At 36.4% G+C, this 6000-nt stretch overlaps 1 protein-coding gene across 1 annotated transcript in view; it reads left to right on the top strand.

Annotated features, from left to right (window-relative positions):
* The first annotated feature begins 409 nt into the window (after window positions 1-409).
* LOC102226053 (fibrillin-2-like) overlaps window positions 410-6000 on the top strand; it is a 73776-nt gene continuing 68185 nt past the window's right edge. The window contains exon 1 of the mRNA XM_023339729.1: window positions 410-500. The gene's annotated coding sequence lies outside the window, so the exon portion shown is untranslated. The remainder of the gene's footprint in view (window positions 501-6000) is intronic.

Here is a 6000-nt window from a genome sequence, read left to right as displayed (position 1 = left end):
CATTTAACTGTGAAATTAGGATTTACACTCCTACCAACTGAACAAAATCAACCATGCTTTAAAAATGAATCTTAATTTCCATGCTTTAGTGGTAATTGATATGACCTGAAGGTTATTTACATTACCACACTGTTATCTCATCGCTCATTTCGCCTGAAGGTGAGTTTTTTTCCCCCCTTACCACCGGCTTGATGATAGTGAAGCCATGTGAGCCACAGTGGGTTTCGCTGCTTGGCCCCTTGTTATAACAACTCCAGGAGTCTTGAGGAATGTGGGTTTGTCCTGCAGTCCTTTACTACCCCCCTCCTCTGCCTCTGTCTCGCTCTGTGTCCCCTCCCCTCGCAGAAACCGGGCAATTCCTTCACTTTTTTTTTTTTTTTTTTTTTTTTTTTTGCCTTTTCCCCTCACAAGCCCCACAGTTCAATATTCCACTCTGGGGCTCATATCCCGTTTCAAATTGCCGGGCTCCTCGACGCTGAGGCACTTCGAACTGTTGCAAGGTATTTGTTTCTTTATTAATCTTACCATTTGGATGTGAAAGTGCTTTGATTGAGACCTTTGTTTCAGGAACCCCGTTGTTTTGTGGCGATTATCCGCTCACGCACGACTGCTTTCAAGATTAGGACCAAAGACCCAGATTAGGATGCGCAGAAGCTGCGGAAAGTTTAATGTTTGACGCCTGCGAGTTATACTTTTTATTGCTTGCTACGGAAAGACGTAGAAAACGCGTTCACATTTCAGCTGCTTAAATATATATATAATTTTTGTTTTTAGTGTCATGGCTATCTTTCAAGGATTTTTTCAGACATTTTCTTCTGTGTGGGAATATCTTGTGTTTTCTTGAGTTGGAGAAGATGTTGCGCTTTTCTTCATTGTCAGATTTTTTTTATTTTACAATATTTTGTCAGCTTTCTGCAGCAGAAACTTTTTCAGACTCATAGTTTTTTTTTGTGTGTGTAACAGATGATAAGCATATCTCTCCCTGATTTTTTGTTTGAGGTTGTCTGCATCTCATACATCCGAACCACTGATCCAACATTAAATGTTGGGAGATGGACAGAGAAAATAGCTTTGCTGCAACAATGCTCATAAAGGACGGATCCTTTCCCTGCCTTAATTTGACAGTAGTTCTCCTCAGTCGGGTCATTGATCATGCATTTCTTTTGTTCGGCTCTGATCCCGCCTCCATATAACGTCCTGACTGCAAGCTGAAGCATTTGTCTCAGATTTGAGGGGATTTAGAGATAACTTTCACTTGTAGAGGAAGGATTAGGAGAGGCAGCACAGACCACCTCAAAGTTTTGATTTCGACTTACATTTATTAAGTATTATTAAATTACTGCAGAAATCTGAATTATAATTATGGTCACTTCTAATTTTTTATGCTTTACTATAAAATGCCGTGCTAATCTAGTCACTGTGCTTTAGTCCAGCCACATATGTGGTATAGGCTCCTGATGGAGGGAGAAAGGGGGGGGGGGGTATGGAGTTTGGATGTGCTGAGGTTGTATATCATCAGGGGCCCACATTGTGCTGCGGGGAGAGGGGAGAAAAAAAACACTTCATGGCTTCCAGTGCAGCTGGACCAATAATGTCTTTCATTTTAATGTAAGATGTTAAAATTTAAGACATAATGCAGTTTAGTTAGGGTTGTAAAACAATACATTTACAGGCTTTAGAGGACAAATAAAAGTCTTCTCTGGCTTGTTTGGGTACAGTCCAACAATTTACTTCGCTGATTTCAACTATTTTCAGTTTGTGAAGGTTTGGATCAAAAATAATGGAACAGACTAAAGATGGCCATATGGCTTTTATAGTCAATAAAGATATGAGCCAGATGAGAACAAAGTGACACTTTTTGACACCCGTGAAAATATTGTGTGTGGTAGAAAACTAACAATCTGAACAAACACCACAATGAAACATGGCGGGGGTGGCATCATGATGTGGGGATGCTTTTATTTAGCTGGAAAAGAGAATTTGGGTTTAGTTGATGGGATGATAAACGGAACTAATATTGGAAGAAAGTCTGCAAAATCTTTGACTGTGGCAGAGGTTCACTTTCCAACATGACGATGACTCTACCTACACCCAGAGCTTCAGGGAGTGGTTTAGAGTAAAACATCTGAATACATTAGAGTGGCCCAATCAAAGTTTAAACCTAAATCCAAATGAGAATCTGTAGCCAGACTTTGAAGCATTTGATCTCAAGCCATTCTGAATGAACTTGAGGTGATTTGAAAAGAATTAGTGTGTAGATTTTCAAAGCTGATGGAAAATGCTCAGATGTTATTATGGCAAAACGTGGTCCTTCAAAGTCTTGACTGAGGGGAACTGAATACAAATGTAAGCAAAAAAGGTTAAATCCCAATCCTGGATTTTCACTCCATGTCACCATTGTTTTCTTCTCTGTGTTGGTCTGTTACATAGACTAGAAATAAATTCAGAAACTGAGGCTTTATGAAGCACATAAACTCTAAATGTAACTCAATAAATTGGTTTCTCAAATATACTTTTCATTGTTGTTGGTTATATATGAATCACCTGGGTGAAATTAATTAAGATAAATGAATTTGGTTTTATTTATATAGTGCCTGATGACAATTGATATATATTTACCCAACACAGGAGAAGCAGCTCCAGTCCATGTAAAATCCAATATGGTTCATGTTCCATTCAGATGCATCCAGTTCACTAGATTCCAGTTAAATTTATCCAAATAAAGTCATATTAATCAAATTATAATATTATACAATTGAATCAATTTAGCCATTTAATGGGTCTTGTTAAAAAGTTATCTATAAAAACTCAGGTGGTTACTTTAAAGCAAACCCTCATCCTAAACAAACGTCGGTGGACAGAAAAAATAATCTTAGTTGTTGACTTTACTGTAAATTGCTTGACATCTTTGCCCCAGTTAATCTTTCTGGCTCTGCATTTAGTTCCCTGCTTTCCATCATTTTCAGTTATATAATAATATAGTAATATTTTTTTCTAACCAAATGACTTTTTTGCTTTATGCAGCCTATTTTGCAGTTTATTTATATAGTATAAATACTTATTTATTTAAGTATAAATAACTAAATAGACTGATTATACCAAAGCTTTGAGGAGGTAATGGGAATAGCATGGCTTGCATAAATGTTTTATTGTTTTATAGATATTAGGGGCCCAAATTTTTAACCATAAAAAATAAAATTTAAGAGAGAAAAGTCTGTTGGATGGATTTAGCAACTTGGCGAATGTCCTGTAATAGATGGTGCAAACTGAACTGTGCTCAGAATCGACTATTTAGTGAGGACAAATGTTATGGCAGCCCATAAAATGTAAAAATAGAATCAAGCAAATTGCATGTAGTTTAATGGAGGTCGGAATCATGTCTTTGCAGTCCGACGTTTCTTGACAGACTAACGATGTATTATTCCAGATAGAGAGGAGATCCAACACTCTGCGGAGACTTGAGGAGACTCTCCTAAATACAAGTTCTGGACCCGTCATTATGCAATTTAAGAATCCTATGTGAAACTTATGTTGAAGTTTTCCATTTTTAGAAAGCTTTTATGCACCTCTTGAATCGTAATTCTGAGAAAAAAATCATCCATACAGAAGCAATGATGGGATGTAATTTTAAATTAAGGATGATGGCAGCTGGTGAAGAACTAGTGTAGAGAATTATTACCTGGTTTGACTGAAGGAAGTGGCTCCAGTGGTTTACTGCTAGAATGTGATACTTATTAAGACATTCCCCTGCTCCCAATCATTTCTGTCTGACCATAAATGAAGATTTGTTTCGGCCTACATTCTAGTTTAAATCCATTTATACTCTTAATATGGTTAGAATAAGGGACTCTTCATTATCTTCAGACTGTTGCAGATTTTAAAACCTTGATTTAATCAATGATCGGAAAGCAGCAGTAGTGTTTTTTGTCTGAGTTTTACACTGCCTAATATTTTTTTCTAACCAAATGACTTCTTTGTTTTTTGCAGCCTAAAGTTGTTTTATTGAAACATATTAAAACAAATTTAAAAATCTTATTGGTTTCAGGGGAAACGCAAACTGGAACACACCACAAAGTTATTTTACTTTTTTACTGTTGGTTACCGTTCTGCTCTCTTGCGCTGTATATTAAGCTCGGCTATTTGTGTTAACATTTGAAAAACAATAAAAAACTGAGGATCAACATGGTGGTGTCATGGTTAGCCCTCTAGTCTCATAGCAAGAATGCTTCGAGCTCAAATATTAGTTCCCCAGGATTTTTTATTTTTATTTTTTTTGACAGATTCTTCTGTTACAATTGTGGCTTTTCTTCTGGTTTGCTGGTTTTTCCCCACAGTCCAAAAATATGCTTGTTATTTGGGAGAACACGAATGGCTCTTTCTCAGCAAAACATCCAAGAACATCTGTTTCATGACTACTTGACCTTTGGCCAATAGTTATTTTTTATTTAATCCTAGAAAACAGGACAAGTTGACGTATATAGACTATATATTCTCCCTGAATTCAGCCCAAATCGAAACTTTTGATTGGACTGGTTTTGTTGGCCCATCGGAGAAACAATTTCCCAATTTATACTCTATGTTCCCATTTCGCCCCTTTCCTCTTCCAATGTGTTCCCTTAGACAAAAATTGTATAACTTCTATGATTATTTTAATCATTGATGTCTAGTCTGGATGAGACGCCATCCATTCATTTAGGCCACTGGAAATAGACACAGAAACAACAAAAAAAATAATGTAAGCTTATAAAATAACCTGGATTTCAGTAAGCTTTGACTGGTGTCAGAATAAACAAAACTCTGATTTTTATTAGTCTCTGAAGTGTTGACTAGTGATCAATCAAAATTCAGTAATGCAAAAAAAAAAAAAGTGGACATTTATTTATTTATTTATTAAGAAATGTTCATATATCCAGCTCTTATATTACCTTTTACTTATCTCTGGAAAAGAAAGTGATTTAAAAGTGAACATTGCTTTACTCAGTAACCAAGATATAATAAAACTGATGTCTTCTAGCTGGTGCTGATCACTTTGGCTGATATAAGATCAGTGAGATGCTTCTTATAGTCAGCTGCCACTCCCAGGATTAACCTGAGATAGACTTGCCCCACTTCCCACTTTTAGCTGTGAGATATTTGAGGGGTTTCTGCCATGGTCAGCTCAGTTCAAGTCACTCCACAACAGGAAGGAACACGTATTCAGGAATCACCCAGGTTTTCTGGCCTAAGATGAGGATTTGGACTCTCTAGGACTTCGCTCTTAGATCTAGTTTTTTCTGGTTGATGCAATTAGCAAAAAAAAGTCACATGCACACGCCAACAAATACACCCCAGTAATCAGTTGATAGAAAATAACTGATAGAAAGTAACTGTTCATTCACTCCATTAAATGAAATGTGTCTTGATGATGGAACTATGCAAAATTTAATTAGATGCCACACAGCATCAACATACAGTGCCTGCAGTCGGCACAGCTACCACATTTTATGGAGAGCATCTCTTTTCTGTCGGTCTTTCTGCCATCTTCTCTGCTTAAGACATTATTAGACTCAGGAAAAAGTTACTAACATTTTCTTATCATAGGATGTCACGTAAGGCCTAAAGTGCTTTGTGAATAGTTGATCTAACTCAGGTAAAAATTGTAGAATTTCCTTGAAATCTAAGAATTTTCCGAAAATGACTTCATAGAATCTTAAGATTCTATGAGAATACGGGCCCAGCTTTTATTCATCATGTTGGCAGCCTTTCTTCTGCTTCTTTACTAGCATATTGTTTAGATAAAGGCCAGTGTTGTCTACTTTTCCTCTTGTAAACAAGACATATGTTTTGAATGGATGTCTCCTGCTTTGATTTTTTAATGGACAATAAAAGAAAAATCAAAAAACTAATTTAATGACTGAATAAATTGCACTTCTGCTCACACTTCTGCTTGAGGTAATTTCATTCTGATAAAAGCATGTAGTTAACAATATTTTAGTCTGTGATGTTTCAAATTCCTGCTTT

This window comes from Xiphophorus maculatus, chromosome 9, assembly GCF_002775205.1.
Source record: "Xiphophorus maculatus strain JP 163 A chromosome 9, X_maculatus-5.0-male, whole genome shotgun sequence".
In the NCBI taxonomy this organism is placed as follows: Eukaryota; Metazoa; Chordata; class Actinopteri; order Cyprinodontiformes; family Poeciliidae; genus Xiphophorus; species Xiphophorus maculatus.
Note: the sequence above shows the minus strand (reverse complement) of the source record. Positions and strands in the feature narration are given on the sequence as shown.